The sequence below is a fragment of the Schistocerca cancellata genome, chromosome 2 (genome assembly GCF_023864275.1).
Source record: "Schistocerca cancellata isolate TAMUIC-IGC-003103 chromosome 2, iqSchCanc2.1, whole genome shotgun sequence".
Lineage (NCBI taxonomy): Eukaryota > Metazoa > Arthropoda > Insecta > Orthoptera > Acrididae > Schistocerca > Schistocerca cancellata.
In genome coordinates this window covers 868295373-868308369 of record NC_064627.1, presented here as the reverse complement: position 1 = coordinate 868308369, position 12997 = coordinate 868295373, and positions in this window count along the sequence as shown.

Below are 12997 nucleotides of genomic sequence, written 5' to 3'. Positions count from 1 at the left end.
ACGACACTGCACAGGGGCTGCCAGCGGACCCAGACGACTGCACCGCGCGGAGATAACTTCTTTCGGCCGCAAAAACCGACCGACTGCCTGCAGCCCCCAAGCCGAAACTATATGCACCAAACCAAAGATGGTACACGGTGCAATTATCGATACACATCACTGCTGCCACACTTAGAAGGAAGAAGAACCGCGACGTAACCGCAACAAGGGCAGGAAACCAAACACAGATAGACAGCGAAGTTCACGAAAACGCATAGTTGGGAGTGAGCACGGCTCACTGGGTTTTAACTGAATCTCCAACACTAGACAGACGTCGAAGCTTAATCTCCAAGGAACTGCTTGAATTCCTCATCTTGGATGCTTCCGTTCTGACTGCATGCCATGACAAGCTATTTATTTATATATTTATTTATTTATTTACACGTCAAGTTCCGTAGGACCAAATTGAGGAGCAAATCTCCAAGGTCATGGAAAGTGTCAGTACATGAACTTGCAACATAAAAGTAATAACAGATAAAAATAAATGTTCATGAACCTGCAAGAAAATCAGTCCATAAGTTTAAGCAAACGCTATCAGCTATACAATGAGAATCAGCTTAATTTCTCAAGGAACTTCTCGACAGAATAGAGAGAGTGACCCATGAGGAAACTCTTCAGTTTCAATTTGAATGCGCGTGGATTACTGCTAAGATTTTTGAATTCGAGTGGCAGCTTATTGAAAATGGATGCAGCAGTATACAGCACACCTTTTGAAACGTCCCCTTAGAAAAATTATACATGACTGTGCTTAAACTGACACACAATATTTTTAGCCAACGCAATCTGACTTTCAAAAATCCCTACAAATGAATTGCCCTGACTAACATTAACCTATACCTTTCACAAATCACTTACCTCACAAAAATCTTCGTTACTCAAGCTACTGCAATACAGCGAGCGCCACTACTGCCATCTAAATAAAAGATTCAAACTACTGAAGGCACTAACTACTGATAGGCATAGTTAGCAAATGAAAGATTTTGATAGAGAACAAACAATGTATTTACCTTAATAGTGTTCAAAAGTCATAATATATATAGCAGTTCATGACATCCAGTCTTATAAATTTCAAAACTCCGCCATTTCTCTCCCCACATCCACCACTGCTGGCGGCTCACCTCCAACTGCGCAACGTTACGCGCTGTTCACATCCAGCTGCCCAACACTACAATGGCAGACAACAATGCAAGCTAGCCACAGACTGCACACAGCATAGCCAGTGATTTTCATACAGAGCGCTACGTAACGTTGCCAATAAGAAAACATAAACAGCCTACTTACATAGCTCCCATGCTCCCCACAAAAACTTTTACAAATTGTTTTGGGCAGTGGCCAATAATGATTTGATAAAATTTTTCATACTTACAATAACAAAGATATCAAATGCACACTTATTGATACAATGTTGGTCAAAAGCTAAAATTTTCTCACAGTCCATAAAGACAGTCCTGATCATTCATCACAGTAAAATTTCAGTGTTTTTCTCAAAGTCTGAGCAGTAAAAGAAAATGCACACGGCAGTAGTGGATTTCCATGCAGTCTTGAAGAAGTAGTGTTGTCCTTCCAACGGAAAGACAGTGCTGACTCTCGACATGCAGCCAGGTAATGGGCCACAACAGAGCAAACCCACAGCAGAGTCATTCGAAGTTTTGAAGAATATTGGTAGGTAGGTCATCACAGAGCAGACCCACTGTAGTCTTGGTAGAGAGTATGGTATTGGTGGGCCACCAGAGGTGCAGACCCAGTGCAGTCCTTGTAGAAATAACGGTACTGGTGAGTCAGCAAAGGTGTAGCCCACTGTAGTCCTTGTAGAAATAATGGTATTGGTGGGTCATCAAAGATGCAGACCCACTGTAGTCCTTGTAGAGATGGCCAGCAGCCATCTGTTGTGACTGTGCAGGTGCACAAACACCATTGAAGAGTCTTGCAGATAATATAGCGAGTCCATAACCACCACTTGTGCACTCACAAAGTTTTTGGAATTGTCCTTAGAACTAGCAATGCTGTTATCCAGTCCCTTGCTGAATTAGTAACACACGTGCAAACACTAACAGTCCCTACTTCTCACATATTGTCCATATACTATGACCAACAGAAACGTGTGCAGTGAAATGGAACTTACAAGTTAATAATATGATGAACTGGTGTCAATTACAATTTTATAACATAACAATACAATTACAAAGGTACAAAATACATCATTAAAGAACATAACAATACAGATAACACTTGTAGTACAGGCTTTACAAAAGAATCGAAATAACATATACATCAGTGTTACAGGAATTATGACATGAGTACATACATAAAAGATCAGAATAACTTTCGAAACATCAACTTCACACATGAGCATTAAAACAGAATAAACAATCTCTAAGCATCTTTACAAAGTAAATAACATATTATTAGAAAAATTCCACAACATAACACATATCAGCTAAACACATAAAGACAGGAAAAACACAAATATACATAGTGTAATAACACAAAAATACAGGACAGGGTTTGTTTTCAGTGTGACATTTGGTACTGCAGTCCAACCGAAAACTTCATTCCGTAGATCTTTCCTCTTATTTCAACATTTGTTTCCACCAAAAAAATCCTATCCAAGCAAGCTTTCTGTATTTATATGTTCACATATTTCTTACCTCCTTATTTATTTTCCATTATCTTACCTCATCATTTATTTCCAAGAAAATCCTACCTAAACCTGTTGTCCCTAAACCTTACTTTTTTGTTCATATCCTCTTTCAAAATACTTTTTTGGCCAAACCATTTTATTATAGCTTCTCAATGCATTTCTTCCAATTCATCACAACTCGTTCTCTTATATAGCCTACCCCATCTTAAGCTAACTTATATCTACTGAGCTCAGATGCTAAACTAAGGGACGAGGCAATGCAGCAGCACAAAACAATTAACACAAACAGCAATGACAAAAAAAATGGAAATTGGCAAAGCAAGCTACAGTAAATCTAAATTACCAAGCAAATGCAACATTACAACTAAATGAGCCAATGTGCAGCAACAAGAAAAATAAATCAGTAGTAAAACTGGCTTAACAGAGTAATACAAAGTGAAATTTAGTAGCACTATGCCTGGCAAACAGCAGCAGGAAATGCAATAACTTATATCTAAACATGACAAAGCTCAAGCAGAAAAAATATTACAGTAAAAATGGCCATGTTTAATACCTATGTCACATCTTAACACTAGAGTGATGCATCACGATAACTTACTCTACCAAAAAACAAATTATCAAGTAGTTAAAAAGAAAATTATGTATGCAGTTACTGTTATTAATCCCTTCTTATTGTTCTTTCCATTCCAAGTGCTCCTTTTTCGAAGAATATGGATCATAAAATTAATATTTAATAGATCTGTTGGCAGAAAGTGTTCACATTAGCAAATGCACTTAATTTTATTTTATAAAGCCAATGCTGCAACACAGCTGGAAACGAGATATTAAACAAAATGAGCAATCTCTCAGCTAGAAAGACAATAGATGTAAAATGTTTCTCATCATTTCATTAGGCATTTTAGTAAATATCATAAATTAGGAGCTCCACAGTGTAATCATATGTTTTCAAGTTTGAGCGTATTGTATTTGCGATGCTTTCGATAAAGAAATGTCAATAGCGACGTTAATGGCCTCTTTTTTTTTCACCTGTGCCTCTGAAAGGCACACACTAATGCTTTTTTCCAGGTGACTGTCATGCAGCTGGGTGCCCACGACGCATTACGTGCAGGTGGTCACTTAACTTTCTTACCGAAATATTTACGACACCAGTTTGCACTACAGTGACAGTCTCATATAAAAATTTCACAGGTCGAGAATTTGCGTTTCAATTCTGTAGAAACAAAATCCTGTAAATATAACAGTGTCCAAAAAATTTTCGCCAGCATAGTGACACATTCACGCATATACACACATTTCATGACTCTTAAAGTACGATTCTCGGTTTCCAACATCCTTTTTCACAAACCAGAGTCCCTAACCACTACTCATTATTCCTTGCTTTATTACACATATACATATTCGTAGACACTTCTTCAATATTTTATCATAATAAATATGTAGCATAATCAAATTCCTCATATAGCATCAGCTTATTGATCATAAACATACCACAACAGCGTAATGCACATCGTCATCATAACATCATAAAACTCAGCCAAATCTTAAAACATCGTAGCTTTCTGCAATAATTTCAAAACCTAAAAAAAATTCTCTGCTCATGTCAAAAGTTTCATCTACCTCAAACGTACTTTAAAAATCATGATCCCATACCAAATACATCATTCAAAGCTCTCATAGAATCACAATGGTCCTGTAAAAATATGAACATTTCTCAAAGTACAGACAAAATACAATTTCCTAAGTGTGAAGTTATCCAACTATGGAATTGCGTAAATATCTGTCACTGACGTAGTAAAAAAATTGTTTGTTTCTCTGTTAAATAGTCAGATAGCTATGTAATTCTGTGTTAGAGGAATATGGTACCGATGTGTAAAGTTGTATAAGCAAATACCATATATGCTAGGGCTCCTTGTGCTTGCCAGACACATGGTACACAAAGTATGTGTGTACCCCCCTGAGGATTAATGTAATTATACCCTCAGGTGTTACAGATTACAGCACTGGAATGAAATGTATCATGGAAAACCTTTGTATCATTGTAATTAAAAAATCTTTAACAATAAATGTTTTAAGTACAAAATTAATCACTCAAATGCATGTCCTGTAGCGCTACATTGTGCGTCTTGTTGTAACATAATCTCTGTCATTACTTAAGGGTAAAAAATGTGCCAAGTGTCGTAATTATCGTCGTCCATAAGCAAAGTTCTGTGGAAGTCAATGTACGTACCTCATGATAAACAAAAGTGAAATGCTTTGCGTATAGATATCTTACTTATTACGCTTATTGCCGTGATGAACAAAGTACTGTGCTGTAACGTGTTGTTGTGCTACGGAAAAGGCTGTCTCATTGTAGCTATACCACAAAAGTTACTACTAAAACATGTTTCACTTTCCAGAATAATACAGAAAAACTGTGCAGATATAAAACAGAAACACTGCAAAAGCAACATTGTAAATTGTCACTCATTAGTAGCGTCGTGATATAATCGTGTAGCTGTCAAAGAAACCAAATACTAAGTCATCTTTAATCTCACAGAAAGTACTACAAATGAAGAATGTCTTTTCAACTAAACCAAAATGTTGCATTAAAATCTCATTAACAGCATATGTTCCAAGTATGTAAGCCGTATATTCGTTACGTAATCGTGCAACTAACAAGGAAGAATGTACAAATAACAACACTGTATCGTCTGTTCACTATAACAATGCATTCGTAATTACTTGTCTAAGTTCCCCAGGTTGTTGACTGGATAGTTAAATTTAAAACATTGTTACATGTTAACAGTTTCTCAGTGTGACAAATTGTACTAATAGCGTGAAGTGAAAAGTTTTATGGCAAAGACTAAGTTAAAAAGCAGATTATCTTTCAATAAACGGTTTTACATGTGCAATGTGGTGTAAACCTTTACTCTTCCTAGTACGCAGAGTTTCAACTTCAACGCAATTATCATGTGGTATATAAGTCGGATTCTGTAAGGTCCATTGTATACTAGAAAGAATTTGTGACTTAAGTGTTTCTTCTTATGTGACAATGAATGAGCTTTAATGAGAACTTTCTGACCAATATATAATTTCTTTGCATTTGCTTTACCGTGTAGTTTTCTCCTTTTGTCTGCTGCAGATTTTATATTTTTAAGAGCCAAATCAATTATTTCTTTGTGTCGAAGTTTACGTGTATTCGGGAAAGGTACAAGCTCTCTGATTCTGTTCGGTGGTTCTTCATTCTTCAGTACAAGAGTAGGTGGTAAAGCAGTGGAATCATTAGGCATTTCATTCAGCACATTTTGAAATAAGTGTAAATATCTGTCCCAATGCTGATGCTTTCTGTGACAATAAAGTCTGCAAAGCTTATTGATTTCTTTCATAATCCGTTCAGACGGGCTACAATGTGGTGAGTACAATGAAATAAAAACAGGTTTGATTTTATGATTCCGAAGCATGCGTGACCAAACAGCCGATCTGAATTGCGGTCCGTTATCTGAAATGACTTTAGCAACGTGGCCAACTTCAAGTAAGAAATTTTTAACAAAGACGTTGGATACAGACCGTCCAGTGGCTTTACGTAACGGTGTGAAAGAAACAAATTTGAAGTAAGTTCAACAGCGACTAGAACGTACGAAAATCCATTCGATGTTCTGACAAGGGGTCTCAAGAGATCAACAGCAGCAAATTCTTTTAATTTAGAAGGAATAATAGGAAACAACGGAGCACGATGTGAGATAGTAGATGGTTTCGCCTTTTGACAAATTTTACGAATAGACAAGACTCTTCGAATTCTCTTTTCCATATTGTTAAAATAACAAGTCGTTCGAAGAATATGATAACATTTTCGTGGACCAAAATGTGCGTAGCTGAAATGAATGTACCAAATGAGCTTATTAACAAAATCGTCTGGAATACAAAGTACCCATAGCTTGTCATCAACAGTGCAGCGTTTGAAGAGTATGTTGTGTCTAACCAGGTAATAATGCCTAATCTGAGTGTGTGTCTTTTCATGCCATTTACTTTTGATGTCTTTCCAAATTGGATCTTTATCTTGATCATGAGCAATGTCCTTTAAAGATGTGGTGATGAAGTTTTCAAAGGCGACTTTCTGAATGTAAAGAATACTGAAATTTTTCTCGAGGTTGCCTTCTGTGTTACTTTTCTCAAGCCCAGCCGGTGCGCGTGACAGTGCGTCCGCAACAATACTCTCCTTGCCGGGAATGTAGACTATTGTGAAGTGGAATTCTTGAAGAAACAATGCCCAACGTTTTAACCTGTCATGATTTAATTTTGAAGACATAAGAATTTGTAACGCACGATGATCACTGTACACTTTTACGTGCTTACCAGAAAGAAAGAAAAGGAATTTGTTAAATGCCCAAACGATAGCTAAAGCTTCTAATTCAGTAACGGAATAATTTTTTTCAGATTTTGTTAGCACTCGGCTAACAAAAGCAATGGTTTTCTGAACAGTAGTGTCATTTTCTGTGGCTTCTTGAAATAAATGGGCACCAAGACCGACTTTAGAAGAATCCGTGCTAAGGCAGAAATCTTCTGACAGATCTGGATGAGCTAGTATTGGCGCGTTAAGTAGCGATTCTTTCAAAGAATTGAATTCCATCTGTGCTTGTTCATCCCAGTTCCAAATAGTATTTTTTCCAGTGAGAGAACAAAGTTTTGGTGTAACTAGAATTTGCATATTCAGAAAACGACGGTAAAAATTTACGAGACCTAGAAAACTGCGGACTTGTTTTTTTGTGGATGGAACTGGAATGGCTCTGATTGCTTCTAACTTTTCAGGATCCGGCTGAATGCCTTCAGAAGAAATAATATGTCCCAAAAACTTCACCTTTGTCCTACCGAATTCAGACTTTTCCAAGTTAACTGTAATTCCAGATTCTGCAAAAATATGTAACACGCTGTTGAGGATGCGATTGTGTTGTTCCCATGAGGCTTCTGCTATCAGAATATCGTCCACATATAAGGTGATGTGACGTTTTAAGAACTCAGGTAATATGGAATTTAGCCCGCGAATGAATGCTGCCGAAGAAATGTTCAAACCAAAAGGAAATTTCCGAAACTGATAACAAACGCCGAAACAAAGGAAAGCTGTGTATTTTCTACATTGTGGATGAAGTTCGATCTGATAAAAGCTGGATCTGAGATCAATGGAAGACAAGACTTTTACACCATTAAAATTTTGAAGAAGTTCTTCCAACGTTTGCGCCCTGTCTGTTTCAGGAATAATGATAGTGTTGATTTGTCTCGAATCTAAGACAAGCCTGATCTATCCATTTTTCTTCACAACAACATGTAATGGATTGTTGTATGAGCTTACTCCAGGCTCAATAATGCCCTCGTCAAGCATAGATTGTATTTCTGTTCTAACACGGTCCCTATAATGTGCTGGAATTACGTATGGTCTAACACAAAATTTAGTATACTCACGAACACGAAATTGGTATTGAAATCCCTTGATTGTTCCTGTTTTGTGAGTAAAAACTGTGGAATGTGCCTGTAAAATCTCAAAAAGGTCTTCCCTATCACTGTCATTACAATTCTCAATTGTTTGAAGTTTATTCTGAATTAACTCATTAGTATCAAATGCGCTGTCGATATCATCCCTGTCAGTACTTGCAGAGTGATTGTTAGTGTCAAGTTCCATAGAAAATTCCGAACTGTTGTCTAACAGGAAGTAAAGCCGATTAATTTCTTCGTCATGGTTTGAGAGCCAATCTTCAAATTTCAAAGCTATTGACTTACCTTCCTTCTCTAAACTTATTTCAGCATCGTGAAAGTTTAAGATTGCTTTGTATTCATTCAAAAAGTCTACTCCCAGTATAATTTCCGTCGACAATAATGGAACAATAAGAAAGTTCATAGAGAAGCTGTGGCTTTGGCAAAAGAATTCTAAGTTGGTTTGTTGGGGTACATCTACACTTTTTCCAAAGATTGCACCTTGTAATTTAATCTTACGTAACGGAAGTGTGGGGCAATCGTTCGATTTGTTGCAATTGCTAAAGGCCGTTTCACTAATTACTGAAATGGGACTGCCAGAGTCAAGTACTACCGTAAATTTTACGTCATTTACTGTAATGTGAATCACAGGATATGCAATGTTGTTATGTTTTACGTCGTGTTCCTGGAGTAATATGTCCCTAATGTCTTTCATTTTTATGTAATTACTAGCCACAGCAGCTGCGTCGTCAGTTTCAGAATTACGTTTTGAGGCTGCCAGCGGTATGAGTCATTGCCTATTGTCTCTTTGTTGGCGCGCATCGTTATTGGGATTTGGAGACCTAACTTCTACAAATTCACCTTGTCGAGAGGGCCCCGCCCTGTTTAAATCCAGCCAGTTCTGATGCAACTCAGGTCTGTCGTTACGATCATATCGTCTGTCGTCATGTCGGTAGATTCCATAGTTTGTTTCTGCTCGGGCATGTGGTGGAGAATTTCTCCCTGAATCGTAACTGCACGCTGGACCGTTGCAGCTAAGGTTATTCTGTCTCCCTTGATAATAATTATTTTCGTTCCGATATTGTCTGTTTCTCTGATTGTCTCTGTGATAGTCATTACCGTGGAGAGGTGATCTTCCCCTGTAATTATTACTACTCTGCCAATGGTTGTCATACGGGTGGTGTCTGTTTTGGTCACGATTTACTATGTAAGAATAGCCTTGTCGTGTATTATTTCTGTTATCGCGGAATTGTGACAGATGTGACCTGTAATTGTTGTTCTCCTGTTTTCGCGTTCCGCGATTGTCAGTGTCAATTTCCAGTTCTTGTAACAGTCCCTGAAAAGCTTCAATGTCATCTTTGCAACGTCCTGCCGAAATAATATGTCGTAAATGTTCAGGTAGTTTGATTAAGCAAATGCGTATGAGTTCTGAGGGGCTGTATGGGTTTGACAGGTACTGATTCTTGTGCAACATGTCTTCAAAATATTTCACAAGACTGGAAAATTCAGATTGTTCGAAATGTTTCATCATTATGATGCTATGTTTTACTCGGTCTTGTGTAGCTTGAGACCAATATGCTGAGAGGAAGGCATGATAAAATTCACCTTCACTGTGGCAATCGTGAATGACCGATCGCATTCTTACAGCTGGTTCATTCTCTAAATAGCCAAACATAAATTCTAATCTGTGCTCTAATGACCAGTTGGGAGGAAAACAATGAGAGAATTGATGGAGCCACGCTTGTGGATGAATGTCGTTGGCAGAAATCTTAAATGTTTTAAATTTACGTGTAGTAATGAACAGCTTATAGTCAAAATCATCATGTCGGCGAGTCGCATATCGGTCACTGTTACGTCGTTTCGACGGTTCCATTTCAAAATTCGTTGCACCTTGCCAATTTATTTCATAATTTCCGAAATGCGCTATGCTATTATATTGTGGCTGTTCCGAATTTCTATGTCCCTCTTCCCGTATTGGAGCGCGAGTGTCCTCTGAAATACGTAATTTTTGTATTACCTGTGTCAGCTGATCTTGTACTTCCCAGATTTCTCTTTGGTGTTGCGTATTAATTTGATTCTGATTTTGTTTGAATTTCCTAATTTCTTCGCACTCTTCTGTGTAATTAAAGACTACCGGTTTTGTGTAAAACAGAGTATCATCTACCTTCGTAGATAAATTATTTAGCTGATCTGAAAGTTCAACTACTTTCTCTGATAATGAACTAATTTCCTCCATGTGTCTTTCTGAACCAATTTTCAGAGTATCTACTGTGTCCTTTAAGTTTTCCTGAGTTTTGCAAGTTGCGTAACCGAATGATGCAACTGAGTCAATTTTAACTTGCAAGGATTTTCATGAACAATAGTTTGCAGTTCTTTTATGGCTGCTTCGTGATTCTGTAATGCATTTTCATGCCGCGAGAAAATAGGTTGAAAATGCTCACAAATTTGTGTTTTTACGTCATTACAGACCTTTTGACATTTAGATTCAATGTTATGTAACTCAGTAGTTAAATCTTCACGTGTTTGTTCAAGCGTGGTGTCTAACTTCCGAAGATTTCGTTCCATTGTGTCTAACTTTTGAAGCTTTTGCTGTGTTTGTCTCTGATTTTGTTCCATTGTGTCTAACTTTTGAAGCTTTTACTGTGTTTGTCTCTGATTTTGTTCCATTGTGTCTAACTGTTGCTGTGTTTGTCTCTGATTTTGTTCCATTGTATCTAACTGTTGCTGTGTTTGTCTCTGATTTTGTTTCATTTGTTGCATTAATTGCAATAATAATGTATTAGTGTCTGGAATCTGTTCCTCTATGCTTTTCGGCAGTGCATTTGAACCAGCAACATTCACATTTTGACAAGCAGGAAATGTGTCTTAACTTATTTGAGGAAACGGTGAGGACCCAAAACCTGAATCTGCAGTATTTTCAAGATTGTGTCCTGTCATTTCGGATTCCTGAGGCGAGCTGTTGCCGACCGATCGATCGATAATGCTTCCCTGTTCACTAATTGTTTCACTGCCTACACCATTATTTGCAGCCCGCTCCATTTCCCTAGGCACAATTACCAAATTACTACTTTGGACATTAGTTAATTCATTACTCGGCGGCACTAACACACTACTTTCGTCTTCACTGTAATTTCTCAGTTTACTTTGGAGCCGAGTATTACGTTTTTCACACGCCATTATTGTCACAATATTTCACACGACAACACAGAAAAGCACAATTTGAAGAGGAAAATAAAGAAAACACATTAACATAGCACTGAAAATAATATCTAGTTAATTGCAAGAGCAGCTGCGAAATACTTGGTGCAAATCTACATGCATGCCACAGCTGTTTTACTGTACAACAATGAAAGACTGCAACTACAAAGGTGATTCTCTCTACAATTACGCGTTAGCATTAAACAAAAGCTACACTAATTACACAAACTACAAGAAAAAATCAGAAGATTCCAGTGAGGTATCCTCGGCTAAGGGTCGACATATGAAACGACCCCTTAGAAAAATTATACATGACTGTGTTTAAACTGACACACAATATTTTTAGCGCAACGCAATCTGACTTTCAAAAATGCCTACAAAAGTATTGCCCTGACTAACATTAACCTATACCTTTCACAAATCACTTACCTCACAAAAATCTTCGTTACTCAAGCTACTGCAATACAGCGAGCGCCACTACTGCCATCTAAATAAAAGATTCAAACTACTGAAGGCACTAACTACTGATAGGCATAGTTAGCAAATGAAAGATTTTGATAGAGAACAAACAATCTATTTACCTTAATAGTGTTCAAAAGTCATAATATATACAGCAGTTCATGACATCCAGTCTTATAAATTTCAAAACTCCGCCATTTCTCTCCCCACATCCACCACTGCTGGCGGCTCACCTCCAACTGTGCAACGCTGCGCGCTGTTCACATCCAGCTGCCCAACACTACAATGGCAGACAACAATGCAAACTAGCCACAGACTGCACACAGCACAGCCAGTGATTTTCATACAGAGCGCTACGTAACGTTGCCAATAAGATAACATAAACAGCCTACTTACACTTTTTGAACAAGAGTTAAGAAAGTCCGATCCAAATGGAGGTTTGATTTCTGCCGAGTATTAACCGAGTGAAAGCTGCTTATTGTTGGAGATAAACTAACATTGGTAACAAGAAACGACAATAAGGAATATACATATTGAGAGGCCAATGTCAAAATACCCAGACTCGTGAACAGAGGTCGACAAGAGGTTCGTGAACTCACACCACATATTGCCCGAACCGCCCGCTTCTGAAAAAAAAAACCCTTCTATAATGGGAAGAGTTACCCCAAAACATAATACCATACGACATAAGTGAATGAAAATAAGCAAAGTAGACTAATTTACGTGTCGAAGTATCACTCACTTTCGATACCGTTCGAATAGTGAAAATGGTAGTATTAAGTCTTTCAACAAGATCCTGAACGTGGGCTTTCCACGACAGCTTACTATCTATCTGAACACCTAGGAATTTGAACTGTTCAGTTTCACTAATCATATGCCCGTTCTGTGAGATTAAAACGTCAGGTTTTGTTGAATTGTGTGTTAGAAACTGTAAAAACTGAGCCATACTGTGATTTAACGTTATTTTATTTTCTACAAGCAATGAACTGAGGTCATGTACTGCACTACTTGAAACCGAGTCAATGTTGCACACAACATCCTTTACTATGAAGCTGGTGTCATCAGCAAACAGAAATATTTTAGAGTTACCCATAATACAAGAGGGCATATCATTTATATAAATAAGGGACAGGAGCGGCCCCAACACTGATCCCTGGGGCACCCCCCACTTGACAGTACCCCACTCAGATCCCACATCACAGCCGTTATCAATATTGT